This window comes from Meleagris gallopavo, chromosome 3, assembly GCF_905368555.1.
Source record: "Meleagris gallopavo chromosome 3, MGAL_WU_HG_1.1, whole genome shotgun sequence".
NCBI lineage: Eukaryota > Metazoa > Chordata > Aves > Galliformes > Phasianidae > Meleagris > Meleagris gallopavo.
In genome coordinates, this window is record NC_139406.1 from 49381417 (window position 1) to 49400072 (window position 18656).

Sequence of the window (18656 nt, forward strand, 5' to 3'; positions counted from 1 at the left end):
GCGTTCCTGCTGTCACTCACACAAGTGTCGCTATATATCACTCCATGCTAAGAAAACACACTTTGTGATTGAAGTATGGCATTGTGTTTGCGCACGCATTTTACAAGTAACAGAATCCATTTAATTGACATGAAAAACACGGCTGCTGCTAGTAACTTTGGGGCAGCGTCCTGCTTGCAGCCGTAAAAATAACTCCGGGGAGAACAAAGCGCTTCAGTGCAGAGGGCTGGCTGTGGAGGGAGCGGGGTGGGTGCCATGCCTTCACATAATGATTGTGTTTATACACGGCAGGAAGCATCTGTAATCCACAGCTGCGGGTGCTCCAGCCCCGAGTCCTGATAAAATCTACACCTATGCTTCTGCATGAATGAAAACAGACTGCTGGACTTGACCGAAATGCAGCCCACATTGGTGAGGTTTGTGGGTGCCATCGCCCTTCTTCCTGTTGTGCACCCCAGCACCTGTTCTGCTCACATCTCCATCATGTTCACCCCTCACACACCGTTTGCCCCAGTCAAGGGTGGCACCCCCAGCTGCCCCACACCGTGGAGGCACAGATCCCCCTCCCCCTAGCTGCTTGCTGGAGCTTCAGCCTCTTGGCCAAAGAGAAAAGCACTTTCTTTGCCAAGTTTCCTTCTCTCAGGGTGCATATGCACCCGAAGCAGCACTGCACTGACCTCCCTCTTGTGGATGGCTCCCCCTGCTCACACCACTGTGCCACCCACCCTGCAGAGTGAAGCCAGCAGCACATACTGTTCATACAATATTTTCAGACCACCTCAGCTCCCCTTCCCAATCTCTCTGTGGAAGAACCATGCAACAGTTTAAGTTGGGATTTGGCAAAGCAATGTGGCAGCTGCAGAGGATGCACAATGCTTAGCAGAGGTGACCTGTGATGTGGGCTCTGCTAGGTTTCACACCTGAAGCAGCACAGGTAGCAACATGAGGCTTGCAGACACTACTGACATCTGATGCTTGTGGGTTTGTTTAAAAAATCATACTCGAACTTCTGATAGAGCTCTGCCTTCCTTCCCTGCTGCTGTGAGTAGATGCTCTGACACAGAACTGCTAGGCAGGAGTTGTGTAAATATGGCTGTACAATCTTTATTTCTTTGTTTTTGCGAAGACTGGTTTAGAACAGTGGTAAGAGGACACAACTGTCTTAAATTAATCATTTTCCTAAGTTGAAAAATACCCTTCTTTTCCCATAATTATTTTCAGTTCAAGAATTCAAAAATTCAGCTGCAGTGAAGTTTAATCCATCTCTATAAACGCACAAGAATGGAAAAACACACAGCTTTTCAGAGGCTTCCAGCAATACCCAGAAATATGTGTATAAATTTCCAAACAGCAAATTTAAAAAGCCCGCAGAGAAAAGAAGTAAAAAATCCTGAATTAAAACTCTCTGTTTGTTATTGGTGCATGAGTTATGCAGTATCAGATGTCATTCACTTTCTCTTGCCCCAGAACAACAGCATGGACAAGTGGGAAATATTGGGTACTCAGTGAAAATGGGGTGTGATGCAGCTCCAGAGCAGTCTCAGGGTTGGAGTCTCTTTACAATTAATAAAATGATTTCTGTCTTTGTATTTTTCAAATGTTCCAACACCACAAAATCTTGCCACAGTAGATTAAACAGAAAAATAATAGTTTCTGAAATACAATCTTAAAAAAAAAAATAATAATTGCAGGCGAAATATTCATTCCTAGTCCAATAAATCCCTAATTTTAAATGTCAGCTGCAAAGCATAAATCCTTTTAATAGATTTCAAACTGCGGTGACAAAGTTGTAATTGTAAGGTCCAGCCCACTCGAAAGAACTAAATGCCGTTGCTCTGCATTAGCCACCCTTCTGGTTTAATTTCTGTTTTTCCAGGGGTTTTGTTTTGCTTTGCTTTGTTTTGGGTTTGGGTTTTTTTTTGTTGTTGTTGGTGGTGGTTTGGGTTTTTTGTTTTTTGTTTTGTTTTGTTTTTTGGTCCTTGTTTGTTTGTTTTTGCTGCAACATTTTAATTTCCTCTCTTTCAGGAATTTTCTGTTGCATTCCTGAGCCTGGATCTGGAATACTTTCATCTCAGATTGAGTGGAATCTTGTTTCTGTACCTCAGTAGATGACTGAAGTGTAAAATCTACTTGATCATAACTTTCTGCGGGGTTTACTGCAGGGTAGTCTGCACATAAAGACCCTGAAGTCATGTGAAATAGGAGCCTTGACCTCAAGACACAATAAAGTTGGCTGGTTTGGTTGTGGCTCAAAAGGTCACTTTTTCGAGGGCTGCCTCTGAGTGCTGTTTTAAACTAATTATTACCTTTGATTTTAACTTAATATTTGTTTGTTTAAAAAAAAAAAAAAGAGAGAGAGAGAAAAGAAGAAAAAAAGAAAAAAAGAAAGAATGAAAAGGAAATGAAAGGAAAACGAAAAAACCCTCAGTTACTACTATTTAAACAGTCTGATTGGCATGTATATCACATTATGGACTTATGAAAAGACAAGATTTCTGCCTGAGGAGCTTATAGTGTAAAATAGACAGAAAGCACCGTGAATAATAAAAGCAGACAGAGCAGAGATTTGTATGTGTATGTGGGAAGAGTGGGAAGGTGCATAGAGACATATGCAGAGCTGAGAAATATTCTACCAGTTGACATTGATTATGATACTTTTCTTTCTTGCTCTATTTCCATGTATGGTAATTGCTTTGTTTTTCTCTATTTGCTTGTTTTTCAATGAGATATTCCATCACAGAAGTTCATCTTCTGCTTTCTTTTTCTGTTCTAGGATCTAGGAGAATGGGTAACACACATACATCTTTATTTTTTCACTAAGCCATAACATATAACACAGAAATCCCTCCCCAAAATGTTATATATGCTTCCCTTGGCAGGTTTTCCCAAGTAATCCACAGTGACTCACTACTGCAAAGTACAATTCACAGTTAACAGAAAATAAAAATGAGCTTGAAATTTTGGACTTCTGACACTACCATCCCCTAACAAATGCCATCTTTATGTTTGTTGTTGTTTTTCACTTTGTTGTTTTTTTATATAAATATATATATAAAATGTTCATAAACAGAAACAAAAAAGATATTTGGAGTCAACCTCTTTTTCCTTACGCTCAGCTGCATTAGACAATTAAAAATAGAAAAAGAAGAAAAAGAGAGCTAAACAGCTCTTAAACAAAGGATGAACACTACATAGGCTTCGTTCTTTTTAGGTGTTGAAAGTGAGAGGCTGTCAGAAATAGGAGTATCAGAAAAGGTGACGGAACAAGCCGAGAAATTATAGTGCAGTCAATCAGCCAGACCAGATGGTATTCATCCGAGAGTTCTGACGGAACCAAGGACCGGCACAAGTGAGTGCTAACAAAAATATGTAATTTATCATTAAAAACAGCTACCGTACCAGAGGACTGGAGAATGGCCAAGGTTGTACCCATCTCTTAGAAAGGTGCTAATGATGATCCTGGGAATTATAAACCAGTAACTCTTACTTCAGTACTAGGAAACTATTCAGAGAATCGCTGCACATAACGTGCCGAGGCACATAGATAGCAAGGGAAAGCTGTAGTGCTCCTACTGAAATCATCTCAGCCCTCTTAGAACGACAGGAAAGAGTTAATGAAGCAGTCAATAAAGTAGAACCAGAAGACGCAATTTATTTAGTGTTTCCAAAAGCTTATAGTAAAGTCTGCCTGAAGAAAAACCACAGCAGCTCCAGAATTAAAATCCAGTTGTGCTGAAAAACTGACTAGAGGATGGAAAACTATATATATACATCAGGCTGCTTTGAATCGTGCCCCTTGAAAGCATTTTATAAATGCTAGCAGATGCCCACTGCTTCCAAATGAGCTGGTTGTACCTGAGGTTAAGGAGCTTACCTGGAATTGAAGGGACAGCTGTGGAAGAACCAGGGCTTCGGCTCCGGAGCAGCAGGTTCCAGAGTTGTGCATAGCTCCCCAAGCTGCAGAGGGATCAGCAGTCATGCAGGCAGAGAGGTTAACTCCAAATTGCCCCTGGGATCAATAGTAGCAATAAGGATGGGTTTGTCCAACGTGTTCATTAACCACCTTAAACATCTTCCAGAATGAGGATGGAAACATTTGTTTTCACTGCTACAGCCACAGCTTGCTTGCTGTTGTTCAGACCCAGCGCCCATTGATCTAAACGGGAAAATTCATGACAGCACTTGGCCATTTATTGAGTTAACTGAATTTCAGAAAAACCTAAAGAAATTCCAGAGTAAGACAGAGAACTAAGATAGAATGGCAACGTGATGGCAAGCAAAATTAAACAGATAATGCTGAGGAGTTTGCGCTGGAAAATATTGTCAAGAACTGATGGCAATTAATTAGCTCGGGAAAATCTAAGCATCATTCACTGAAAAAAGCCACCCAGCATATTGCAGTAGCTTAGAAAACATACAAAAGCAGATGAAACACTCAGATACATTAAAAACCAAAAAGATGGCTAAACATAAAATATTACAGCATGATTTCATGAGTAAAAGTTGCATTTCTGGACATCCTGTCGTATTTTTGTCACTGTGTTATAGCAAAGCAAGGAAACACAGAGAAATGTAGTAAACATGATTAATGAGACAGGAGATGGGACCAAGTTAGAAAGTAGACTTAGAAGAAATCATTTAATTTAGAAGCATGAAGAGGATGAGGAGTTTTAGGACCACATAAAATTTCAGTTGATGCAGAAGAGCTCGGATGTTCCTGTCTGTTCTGCTTCATTTCAGAAAAAAATAAGCAGGAAGCATAAATGAATATATGGAGGTATTTTTCTTTTTCTTTTTTTTTTTCTTTTTCTTTTTTTTTTTTTCTCATTAGAGTATATAGCTGAGTTGTGGAATTTATTTTTGCTACAGAAGATTGAGGAAAACAGCTTTGGGGGCAGTTGCTATGCTTTAATAGGAAGAAAAGAAGGAAAGAAGAGATTAGAAAAGAGAAACAAAAGCTAAGAGAAGAGGAAGAGTAACGTCTCCTCATCTCCATAGAGCCTCTGGCTGTCACTTCACACAGTGGCTTGTGGAGGAAGATCCAAGAAACCCATAACCCAAACCATCCTATGCAATGTGTTTTCCCCTCTAAAACCATTCCTTTATCTGACAGAAATCCAGACAAGTTCTGCTGTGAGTCTCTCCTGCTCCCGCTTCTGGAGCAGGACTGAGGGGCAGAGAGAGCAGGGCACAGCCAGCCCAGAGCCTGATCCTGTGCCAGGGCTGGGCCTGCGTGGCCCGAAATCTTTTCCGTCCCCATGCGCCAGTGGAATCCCCTGAGAGGGGAGAGAGCAGTGGGAACTCCGCGTGCCTCTCCTGGTGGAATTTCTCAGCACTTTTTCCTTCCTTGGGATTTTTCCCAAGAGAAAGGAGTATTTAGCCTTCACTTAGCTTTACCGAAGTATTAGACATTTATTTGATTAAGTACAGCATCTGCAGCCGCACTAGCTAGAATAAAAATTACGAGGGCTATCAATCCTCATACTTCAGGGCACGAGCTGATCACCAGCTGGGGTCGGGAAGAAATTCCCCAGTGCTGCCATGAGGTGCAGGGTGCTGCCTCCCACACTGGGCACTGTGCAAGGTTGGGAGTGTGGGGCCGGATGGGCCCTGGCCTCAGTGCAGGGATTCTTTTGTTCCCAGGCTGGGTGTCTGTGCTGCACGAGTTTGTCATCGTGTCAAAATCAAGTGTTAATTATCATTCTGAAAATGCGGGAATATTCATGAATTCTTATGTTGGCAATAATAGTGTGTAATACAATACAAACAAAAACAATGTCTGCTGTGCGGCAAAAGGAAGTTGACGGCTTTGAGCACAAGGCACTTTCTGTTTCCAGTTACCCTCCAGAACTCCTTGCACCCGAGAGTCAACGCCTTGGAGAATAATAACGTAATTGCGATTTTGTTTTATGGTATTCTGACAACAAATTTGATTCGGTAGTGTCTGCACAGTTCAAACAAAACAAAGCACTCCAAGAGTTTGACTGTGCGATGCTGATATTTCTTATGAGCTCAAATTTAATCCAAAGAACGGCGTGATGGTCTTGGTGAACATAGTTTAAATAAAATTTCCTTCTCCGGTACTCTAGTTCCATCAGCATTTTGATAGAACTCTGAGAAAAAAAAAAAACCCCGGTAGCTGCTTTATTCCTGTCATGTTCTTTTTGTAAAGCAACTCTCGGAGATGATTGCGAGAGTACATTAAAGGCATGCATTTTCGAAGTTAGTCAGTTGTCAAAGTGATTTTGAGGGTTGACAATCACATTTAAGACAAATATAGAAATCTGAAAGAAATGCTTACAAGCAATTCTGTATTCTGGGCAATGATTTAGTTTGGAAATGCATCCAGTTCAAGGGTTAAATGAAAGCAAAAGCAATCACTTCAGCCATGTTTTTGAAGAAAATAAAACAGCTTGATGTAAGCTAAATGAAGGGGGTCTGTGACTTAAAAGGAATGGACAGATAGAGAAAAAGGTCAGAAGATTAAATTTTCCCTAAGGGAAAAGTCATTCTTTGGAATCATTAACCTCCTTCTAGGTCACTACTGAAAAAAACAGCAGGAAATCCTACTGCTCCTAGAAAGATGGGTGCATCGTATACCGCCCACTGACCTACCAGCACAGTGGCAAACAGAATTGTGCTTACAAATTCTCCTCCAGGCATGCTTGGTTTTAGTATGCCCATTTTAAAGCAATATGATCTTTCAGCTGAACTCTGAAGTGTATCCATAAAGGCAATATTCTAGGGGCTCTGGACGTTAAAAAGAAGAATCACTTGTTTAAATGTCTTTTAACAGGGGGAAATCCGGAAGTGGGGTTTACGAATTTAAAAGTTGGTCAGTGATATGTATCCATTATCCATTTCTTTTTAGGACTAAAATTAATCATCATCATAGTTTCAATGCATTTTAGTGACTTTTTGAAACCTAAAACACGTTGTCAGCATGCCAGAAACAGCAGTATGCCTCAAACTATCTTCTTGTCTCAAAGAGCCTACGTGAGAGTGTGTTTCCCTGTTTCTATTGTAAGCCAAATCTGCTCCCTCCTAGAGGAGCCTGAGAGTAAATGTTACTCTAGGTAGGAGGATTTGTACACAAACACATACACATACATGCATATGTATGTAAATGGTAAGTACTACTAAAGCATTTGAAAGACATTCTGTAGCATTTATCAGATTGTATTCAGATGAACAGTCTTACCGGTATTGCTGGAAACAAATATTTTATCATAGTCAAGCCTCAAAACAAGCGAGGGAAACTACCTGCAGTCATTTTGTACCACATGATACCATGCAGAAGCATTCATATTTACATTGAATGTGATCTCTTTTTCTTCCCTACTTGTTCCAGAAATAAAACTCTTGATCAAAATAAATGTGGATTCACATTTGCTTTTGACAGAAGCCCCAGTCCAGCAAAGACTGGCAGCAATTGGACGCCTGTGGCTGTGCAGCGCCCCTCGCCTACATGGAGACTCCGGGCAAAGTCTGCACCCTTCTGCAGAATCAATGACTTCACATTAAAGATTTGTACTGCAGAAAACTAATCTGAAAACTATCTTAAAATCTTTTGCCTTAAAATCTTTTTTTCCTTAAAACCTTTTTTTCCTTTTTCAGGAGAAAAAAAGCACACATTCAGAAGAGAATTTTAACGTAAGAATTCTTATGCTAGTAGGAAGACTTAAGCGACTTAAAGGTACGTTGCACTGTGGAAAAAGTGAGAACGTTGGCTCTATTAAGATGTCTCAGATCTCAGCCCTTCTGAATGAACGTTGATCAATGCTTTTTCTTAATTTTATGTAGTCTTTATTTCCATTATTTTTACATACATGTAATTGAAAAAGAAAAATTAAGCAGGAATGATCACAACCAATTTACTGCCTGGAAGAAGAAGGTGCCCTGTACTACTTTGATTTCTGAAATCGTGCATTTTATAAAAAGCCACTTTTCACATGTAAGCAAGATCTTTCAAAATTTCAGAAGAAAATGGCACAACCTCTGGAGAATAAAGACATTGAAAGAAGTAGCTAAGAGAAAGACAACTACAGCATAGTTTGTGGGAATTAGCACCCTTTACAAACCCTTTACAAAGATGAGAGCAGAATCACGCTGAATCACATTCTTCCAACGCAATAATTTTTACTCTTGTTCACACAACTGAATAGCAAATAACGAATCTCCTCCCAAATGCTTGCAGCCCATTACATAACATAAATCGGCACATAGGTAGTGATTTTGTGATATGAAGAAAGAGAATGATGTGCTTCACTTGCTTGCTAGCCAAAATGCATTTCTGAGGCAGGAAATCAAAAACACATCCCAAGCCCTGCAAGTAGACTGCCTGCACTCACCCTGTTGCTATTAGAGGCTGTCAGGAGGCTGTCAGCTCCCGGAGCCACCGCCACCCAGGGCAAGGCTGCCCCAGAGCCTCCTCCTTGAAAGCGTGCTTTCTAATCACCCTTTGCTAACAAATGGTGAAGAAATACTGCACTGCTGTTGCAGTTGCTTGGAGAACTCCCCAAATTTAGTGCAAACACCGCTCTGAAACAAAGCAACGGGAGAATGCTGCAGCAGAGACCTCAGCTGAGAGGCAAGATGCAAGATTTATTATGACACAGTGCAGAGGATATCTGAAAGGGAAGTCTAACCAAAGCATTAATGTGTCTTTTCCTCTTTCCTCCCCTCTCCTCCCTACCCCCCATGTTATTTTCCTTTGCAATTCCTATATATACATATACAATTGTTTCTTTTCTCAAGTGAAACAGCATCTAAAATGATGAAGAATTTTAGGAGGTGACTATTTCCTAAGATCTTTTCTACTTGTTTTGTTCTGTGTTCCAGTGTTCTCTACCCACAGGACTCTGAAACGCTGAAATTTCAGCAGTTCATATGTCTGCCTGCCCACCTCTTTTATTAAAGGGTTGTGTTTCTCTTCTGTCAACACCTATTCTTTAGCATACATCTCTGCTATCATTCAGGAAAATGTTGGCATAACCTTTTTTTTTTTTTTTTTTTTTCCCCTTTTAAATTCATTTCTGTAGCTGGGCTTTTCCTTTTAAGTCTCCTTCATTTCTGTCATCGGTTTCAACCCTGAAGTTCTCACTTCTGCAAGACAATGCGCTATTTTCACACATGTAAAACACTGGGCAAAGTGGAATCGCAGATGTCACATTTACATGTTTATGTTTTTTGCTTTTTTCTTTCTCTGCCTGTCACTCGATTCAACTCTCCAAGCCCAAGGTACTGCAGTGGAGCTGAGCTTCCCTGCATTCTTCTGTGCAGATCTCCAGCTTTCTGAAACAAGCAGGTATCTCGAAATATGTGGCAGCTTCAGTTCCAGTGATAAAAGCACTCACTGTGAAATCCAACAATGACCCATGCACAGATGTTTGCAGTCTTTCCCACACATGACCATAAACCAGCTTAGTTAATTTTCCATACGATCTCAGCCCTTTTTATGTGGAAAAAGAAAGAAAAGACAGAAAAAAAACACCCTCCATGGCAGAAAGGTGAGTCGTGGAGAAGAAACTCCCCCAGGCTGCCCACTCCTGAGGTTCCCCACGCTTTTGGCTCAGCGTGGAGAGGCCGTGGGATCTGCCCCCAGATCCGACGGGTCAGTGGGACGCCGCGACCCCGTGCCCTGCAGTTCACTCCTTTGTTCTGGGGCTGGCAGCCGGAGCCCTACGGGCAGAGCTGGGGTCTCAGCAGGGGTCCCCGCTCCCTTGATGGGGTCCCCAGCCCTGCTCCCACTGCAGGGTCTTTGCACTGCTGGGTGTTATTAATGATTTCTGGGGTGCTGTGTGTGTAAAAAATGTGCTCTATGGAAGGGGCATCAGAAATTTAATTTGCCTCCCCTGAGCACTTTTGTCTGGATGTACATGAGCTCACAGCCCAGACGTGAGTCGCTCTGCTCCAGCTCCTTGTGCCACACCAACCCGCAGATCCCTGCTCCTCAGATTTTTCAAAGCTTTTCAGTTTGGCCAGATCGAGCTCTTTTTCTCAGAAACAAAAAAAGGCTCGTTGCTGTCACCAAAAGTGACACCCTCCACATACATCTCCCTCCCCCTCCTGCACATCCAATTATCAAGTCTCTTTTCCAAAGTATGAGATCTCTAGAGCTTCTCAATGAAGGATTTGTAATAATTCTTTTAACATGGCAAAACACCACATTATTCCCTAAACATTAATGTTGCATGAATGCGAGACTTCTTTTCCCCATGAAATTTCCTTTTTGATTTTACAAAACAGAAAGTGCAATTTAAAACAATGCTAATGGAGCTCCTATATTCCATAATCTAAAATAATTTGGTGTGGTGCCAACAACCAGCTTGCTAAACTGCTTATCTGAGGCACCCACTCGACCTCCAACAAGGGCACACGGGCCCTTCTTTCTATGGTAGGGTCTTTCTGAGAACCCAGCATGACACACCATAGCAGTTTCAGCCATTTGAATTTTGAAAGACCAGAGCATTGTATTTCAGACCTCATGAAACACCGCTCAATGACCTGACACCAGCTGATCTCCTACCTGTCATAGAATCACAGAATGGTTTAGGTTGGAGGTGACCTCAAAGCCCATTCAGTCCCATCCCTGCCATGGGCAGGGCTGCCACCCACCAGCTCAGCTGCCAAGGCCCCATCCAACCTGGCCTTGAGTACCTCTGGGGATGGGGCACCTATAAAAGCCATGAGATGTGAACATGTTTCAGTTAAGCAGTCTTTTCCACTTGCTCCCACTAGAGCTCAGGTTCTAGCGAGGTGACCCAGACCCAGTGAGTTCAAGGAATTGTGAAATAAATTTGAGTAACACATATCTGAGTTACGTTATCGATTGCAGACAAGAGAAAAGGCAGTTCCACAAGCACATCCTGCCCACACTGTCTTTCAGCTGTTTTTCTTAAGACAGGGCTTTTTCTGTCCTCTGTAGTGCTTGGATAAGGCTCTGTTCTCTAATATAAGCTGAGATGCTACAGTATTTGCCAGAGGAGAAGGCCACAGCACAGACACAGAAGAGAGGGAGAGACTGCGGATATTTTTATGCTTTTGCATCCTCTTGGAGAGGTGAAGTCAAGGGGTGGCTGCTTGAAGGCTGCCCAGCAAAAGAGCCAAGGAAGAGTTTGCTGAGGACTTGGCAACACAGATATGCACAACTACAGTCGAAATACGTGATCAGAGGAAATACACTTTTTCTTGTCGAAAAAAGCATCTTGCTGTTTCTATCTTTGGAGTTAATATTTGAAGACTAGAGCTCTTATATACTCCAAGACACTCTTATTTCCTTTTATAGGGTCACTACCCTATGAATTTTCTTGTTCAAATAAATTGTAAAAGATGCATCTGGAAGATCCACCTCAAAAACTAATTTTTTAACCCGTTCATGTCATTATTCAGTACTAGCAGTATGTTACACCTTGAGGTCCCATAGAAACACCTCCATGCCCAGCTTTCTGCTTGGGTACCATTGCTCAGAGACCACGAAAGCATGAAACTGGATGCTGTTCCTGCAGCTTGATGCAGCTATGATTTGGCTAAACAAAAACAAAATAGCTTTTCATGCTTTTTGATCTTTACCTTTCCCTTTACCTTTTTTCTTTTTTTTGCCATGTTTATGCTTCTGTAAGCTCGGTAAGGATGTGTTTCTCAAAAGGAGCTGAAGTTTCTCTTCTCAATATATTAGAAATTCTGCATTTTAGTGACTCCCACTGATATTTTTATTGCCCCCTAACAAAAGCAATCCTATTCAAGGATCTTAAAAAAAAAAAAAAAAAAAAAAAAAAGGTTGATCTTTAAGTAATACATATGATATTAGTTTTTCCGTTTTAAAATAATCACATTATTGCAGACATTTTAATAGCTGTAGAGGTTGCTATGTATTAACATGATTCATGGTCCTTGACAGCAGTGTCTCTGAAAATCCCACAGGAATGAAAAATACAAAACTCCACACACGTTCAAATTTTACTGCCTGCAGCTAAAAGAGGGGAAAAAAACTTAAAACTGTTGAAACCCTTCAACTTTAAAAGCATTAATAGATGGTCCCAGGGGATTAAATCTAAATCTTAATGTGTAAAAATCAAGTTAATAACCACAGAGATTAATATGGTTGCATTTGATTATTGTGATAATGCAAACAATTAGTACTGCTAAAGTGAGATATATTAGCCTCCTACTTGCCCCACACACATCTGCAAAGCATTGGAAATAAATGGAAATAAAACATTTTTCTCTGAAAGATTTTTCTTTTCTCCTTTTGCCACTGTCTTATTTTTGCTGTAGCTGACTCATTTCTTAAATTATAATTGCTAACATTTTATTATTATGCCTCTCTTTTAATGACTCTTATAAAATTGGTTGCCATAACCATCCATTCCATATTGTCAGCAAAATATGCATTCCTCACCAACACCAGTAAATAAATAAATCTTCCAACTAAACAATGTGACTTTTCTTTTAAGTACAAAAATACCATGCAAATATTTTAACCTGAGAAAAATATGAACTTCTTCCTAGTCCATTGTAAAAGAATCATTTTAATCCAGAACACCCTGGAAAAGAACTGGGCATTTAATCCAATTATATTTTAGGTGGAGTTGGAAGTTCCACCTATACTTAATGCTTGGCACTTCCCATTACAAAATCCTCTTTTCAGTTGCATATAACTGTGCCATACTTTAAGTCTTCAACTAAAATCCCCCATGCCTGATATCTATCTTGCTTTGATTTATTTGTTTTGAAATTTTAGCAAAAATAGTTCACCGATTTCCAAGAACAAGATTATAGACAATGCATTACTTTACCGACATCAGAAAAAGGTCTTTGCAACAGTTTAATGGATAAACTCAAATATTTCCATTTCTTGGAGAATGGACATCATCTTTGGTACAGAAGAAGACATACCTTGCTTCCACAAATGTGAAAACAGACCAAATTTGTCCAAATCCTAAAGTTCAGTAGACACTTCTTAGGAATTTGGCAGTAATATTCTCCAAAGACTATGCCTGTATCAACAGCCTGCAGTATATGAGCAAACTGTGCCCTACTACTGTTGCTCCCAAATGTCCTGGGTGCACGTGTTCATACAATCATCTAGGTTGGAAAAGAGAATCAAGTCCAATCATCAACCTGACCACTGAGTCTCACCACTAAACTACACCCCTTAGTGCTACATCCACATGTCTCTGAAATGCCTCCAGGGATAGTATACGTAAGTTTTAAAAGGCTGATTTCACACTATAAAGCATTCAAAAGGTAGGAAAAATTCCTAATTTTTATCTTGTTTTTTATCTTCATTATGATATGGATGAACTCATTTGAGGATCAGATAGGAAATGGAGTAGAGAAAGATCAACACATTGTGGGTGGCAGGAAGAGAAAGGAGAGCTTCCTACCTGAATTTTGTCCTACACAGAAGAGTCTGTTCCTGGCTTTTTGCTCATCTGCAGCACTGCGGGGAAACCAAAGGCAGCCTGTTCGTTCTGTGGTCACTTACTGCATTCTGTGAGTGTTTCACTTGACACTTCAGCAGTCTGTCCTCCCAAGCACCCATTGCTTGTGCCTGCAGTGGGATGTGTGCTGAGGATACACGTGGCTGTGTAGTGCTGAGCACTCTGACAAACTGGGGGACATGGGCTTGAATAGGCCATCTATAATAAGAGTAAATTTTGGCCTTAGTTAAATGCTGGTTGCCTCAGTTCCCCTTTTGAAAAATGGGAATAACACCAACCTACCTCTCAGATGAGTGTTGTGAAAATGAATGAATTACTGTTTATGAAGTACTGTAATGATGAGTGCCCATGAGGAACGGCCCATGAGGAAATTAATTATTCTATCTTTGGAACAGGTTTTGAATAGTGAGCAGTAAATAGGATGTAGGACCATTACACTGAATAATGAGAATGAAGCAGATGAATAACATTCACTCTGCACCATCAATGAGACGGGCTTGATGAGGAAAACAGTAAGAAATCACATGGTTAGAGGCCATATCAAAGTGTACGGTTAGATAATTCTGCTGTGCTCCAGCCTTGGAGTGCTCGGTCCTTGCCAGGGACACTCCAGACCCTCCCAGCTCTGATGACACGGATGTTTTGTGCAGCTGAGCATCCCCTGTGACCCTTTCTTCTCTCTCTGACAGTTCTTAACCCAGTTTCTGAGTCCAGCCAACCTCAGTCTCCTCCCATCTGACTCATAGCTGCAGTTTCCTTGCTCAGCCAGGCCTTGACTCAAACCATTCACGCTTCCCTCCCTTCATCCCCAGCCGTTAACCCCAGTTCCTATAAAAACAGGAAAAAGCACATTCCTAACACCAAGACACCTTCCTCTACCGAAATCCTAGTGCAGCTCAAAATCAGACGGATAACAGAACTTCCAAAAAAGACCTGGGATAATCAGAAATATGCACAAATATGTGAGCATATGCAAACATACACAAACTTCCTAGCTGCAGCAGCTATGATAGTGTCATCAGAAATTCTCCAAAATTAATTCACCCCAGTATTTATCTGGAATGGCATAGGTTGGAAACAACAACTGAAGAAAATGTTTTCCAATGAAATATTTCAGCAGCCACAGTTGCAATAGCTGACAGTCCCTATGCTTCTTGCATAATATTGTTAATATCAAAGAGTATCAGAAAGAGAACTCAAACGCTAGTTTTCTGTGCTTTGTGGCTGGAGGACAAACATATCTATATAGTACACTTTTTTTTTTTTTATAAAATTACCTCAGAAGTAAGAACGAGTCAACAACAAAGCAGAATGCAGGTCATTCTAACTCCAGGTATCCCAAACTTCAAAGAAAGCAGTGAACAAATACCTTTAGCTAGCAAGCTCGGATTTGAAAACACATGTTGTTCAGATCAGCTCACCATTTGTTTCATTACCTTTCAAGCCATATGTCTTTCAAGATAATCTCGAGTTCTCCATGTTTTATACCAAAGGATAAATCAAGATTTCTCTTTTTAGATGCTTTGTTTGCAGCTCATGCATGACCGAGATTCTCTCTTAAATTAGGCATTTTATAAAGGTTAACTTTCTCAACTTAGGGTTTGTCTCCAAAGGATTAGTGACTATCTTGTACCTTTGGTATCAATGCTGCTGTCATGCTTAGTGAGGGAAAGAAACTTAAAAAGGATATTTCTTTGTGCTATGCAAGCCACTCTCTGAAAGAGAAATCAAAATTCTAAGCTTTTAGTTACAGCTGACTCGGTGGGAGTCTGACCAGAGCAGCACATGCACTTTCCTGTGACTTTTCAGAGGAACATGAGCAGTTTTTGCGAGTGTAGCTGTTCATGGAAGATACTCGAGGGCTAAGATAGGAGCAAAGGAACGGAAAAAAGAAAAGGGGATGAGACTTGGATTTATCTGTCCAAATGATTATTCCAGTCTTGGCAAAGAAATAAATGGAAGGAAGATTGCACAAACCAAGCTGAGGCTCTTTTGTTCTTCCATCTTGACAAGGATGGTGCCAGGAAGAATAAATAACAACCAACAGCAACTGTGATTGAAGTAGCATGGGCTGCTCAAGAAGTACGTTGGATCCCTTACCTCTGTGAGCAAATGATGCTGGTGACCTGCCAGACACATCTCCATTCCATACTTTTCATGGGACCAGTGTCCCATCTGGTCACTCTATGTCATCCAGCACTCAGGCAGTATGCATTTTGTGTTCTTTGAACATGTGATGCTTGCTGCCCTTCATCACTATTCTGAAGGCTCACGCAGTCCCAAACACAGCAGGAAGAGAGGAAAAATATCAGAGGATTAGCTGAATTATTGCTAATGATGGGGAAAATCTAAGAAACCATCTCATATTGTTGCAGCACTTCTTGGACTGATCGATCCATAAATCATTGTTAGTGGGAGAGACTCTTCACACTGGATTTTCTCCATGCGTCCTGACCTTTGCTGTGATGTGACTTGTCATAATCCAGTAGAGAACAAAGTCTGCTTTGTGACAAACCATTTCACTGACTCAGCACCTGAAATACGTAGGCAAGGGCATGGAAAGAAGATAGCACACCACCAGGGAATCCTAGCAGGGTGGAAAACCATCCAGGACTCGTGACCTTGGTACCATCTAGCCCAGCCAATTCCCTACGCTATCAATCTACATGTATTGTTTACTATCTCCAGTGCAGCAGTGTGTTGTTTGGTGCAACTGCTGCCAGTCCCCATTTCACCCCAGCTAAATTCCCATTCTGCTTCCCATTCTACACCAATGGCCAGTACAGGTGTCTGCAGAATTTGGCACATCTTCAAAAGCAAGAAAGAAGAGAGAAGCTCAGACAATCTGGAAGATAGAGAGTGAGGACACTGGGATGGAGGTTTTCCTCTTCAAAATGGCACAGAGGAGAAAAAGACTTGACACAGAAGCAGCCAGGTCCTCAGCTCTAAGCAGGTTTGCTGCCAGAAACCAGGCATCAGGGATTTTACAATGGAGAACTCTGTCAATGTCTGTGTATTTAGTCACATTTTCCTGTAATAAAAATACATTTTAGGCACTCTGATTCTGATAACATGGGAACTGGCACATAGTTTATATTTCCAGAGCTGTTTTTTTCCTGATTCTGTTTCCCCAGCATTTTTCATGAGTAAATCTCCTTTTTGTCTTTCAGCACTTTTTTTCTGGCTTTTTTTTTTCTTTTTTCTTTCTTTTAACCACTGTTTCCAGTGTCCTTCTCCCTGGACTGTGCCCAGCCACAGTGGTCTGGGTTTGTAATTATGGCAAAAACTTGTCTCATGACTAGGCGATGACTAGAGATAATTCCCCAGAAGAAACACCTACAGATGAATGCCATTTCTATTCTTTTCCTCTCCTTTTGCTTGGAATTGTCAGGCTGCTGCTCACCCACTGCTTTTTACTTTTAACCCTTCAAGCTTTAACTTTTGTTCTGAATTGAATTACATCTAAATATTAGAAGGCATTTCCAATAAAAGCACATTGTCTTACTTACCAACTAGTCCCTAATGTCTTCATATGGCTGTAATTTACAAATGAAAATCATCCTAACTGCCTGTCCCTACATTTGGCAGTAATAACAATACGGCAGTGCGACTGGTTCTGTACAAATGATGAAAACACGTGAACCTCTTTCAGAAGAATAACATAAGGTGTTGTGCCCATGTGATTCTATGTAAATTGCAACTCCATCAGAATTGGAATACAAAGCTCTGCACTCTGCAGAAAAAGTCATTGGATCTGTGCTGGGTTTTCTTTTTTCAGAGGGTTCCATAATCGAATACTTAGATGGCAAATCTGAATTAAGTATTATGATTTTTTTAATCGTCAGAGTTTAAGATCTGATGTTTTAGTTCTCAAATATTCATGACATTATCTGGGAATAATTAGTACAAAATAGTAACGTTTTCACAGAAACACAACATGCTTTTAAATGCATTTCTTGGGAATGTTTTCAGATGTCCAAATTGGAAGAGAAAAGAATCAAATAGAAATAACTTGGGAACAAGGAGGATTGGACTATGATACCTCCTGGCACCATCTATATCCCTCTGCAGAGTGAAGAGCCGCTCTTAAGGCACATGTTTGGCTGTGATGTACCACTTTCAGGTCAGGGACGTGCTTGCATTGCTTGATACACTTCAGAGAATTGAACCTTGCAACCTGGGCTTGTCTTGTTTCTAAATTCACAACTCTGGACTAGCAAGTTTTATTTAATAATACAAAGAGCGACATTGTTTCCTTCAGTGCAGCAAGCACAGGAGCTCTGTGCACAGGACGCAGAAGTTCCTACGAAGTGTGTGTGTGTGTCAGAAGCTTGGGCCAGAATATCACACTGCATCTGTGAACCAGTTGTTGCATGAGCTAAAGGTGAAAGAAATGCTATTGCTTCAGCTTGACAGCAGCACCATCAGTCACCTTAGTCATCCCCATCTTGGGAGAAGTGAGAGTGCAAGTGTAGATGTAGAACAACCAATTCTCCGTGAGCTGTACTAGCAGAACTGCTGAGGCGTTCTCCAGGGAATCCTCAGCACAGTCCCTGGGTACTTCCAGCTGGCTTCCAAGTGGCTGTGCGGAACTGCTTAGCCATATCTCCTCTGTGGGAGTGAGACTAAAATGTGTATGCATGTGCACGTGTGTGTGGGTGTGTAGTTTATGTTCACAACAAAATTAGCAGCTTTGTAAAATAAACATGGATTAGCATTTCACCTTTTTCTCTCCTTTTTTTTTTTAATGGGAAAAGCCACTTGATTTTCTTTTTTGCGAAATAGAGAGTATTAGATGGAGAATCCTCTCCCTGCCATCTTCACCCCTGCGCAGTGCTCACACACACTATCTCAAGCACTCTGTAAGCATTGATGTTGTCGGGGATACACAGCTAAATAACATGACTGAGATATTCCAAAGGATTCGTGAATGTTTTGGGTTCTGAGTCAGCTCAAACCTCCACAGAAGTAAAATAGGACTCTTGAAAATTTTGTTGTTCATCGGGGGTTCATAATTCTTTGGGGATAATGTGATATTTTTTAATACCATTGCACATCTGAGTTGTGTCAGATATTATCTGTAGTACTGCTTCAATGACCTGGTTCGTGGTAACTAACAAAAATCTGCTTCCCTTGATGATATTGCACTTCCAAAACCCAGGTGCACTGCACCTTTGCTGAGATGGGGAAATATGGATGGAATCAGTCAAT

At 40.9% G+C, this 18656-nt stretch overlaps 1 long non-coding RNA gene across 1 annotated transcript in view; it reads left to right on the forward strand.

The window, feature by feature from the left end:
* The window catches only part of LOC104910298 (uncharacterized), a 4171-nt gene extending 1107 nt beyond the window's left edge, over positions 1 to 3064 (forward strand). The window contains exons 3-4 of the long non-coding RNA XR_792944.3: positions 292 to 411; positions 2026 to 3064. This is a non-coding gene — a long non-coding RNA (uncharacterized LOC104910298). The remainder of the gene's footprint in view (positions 1 to 291; positions 412 to 2025) is intronic.
* Positions 3065 to 18656: the final 15592 nt, after the last annotated feature.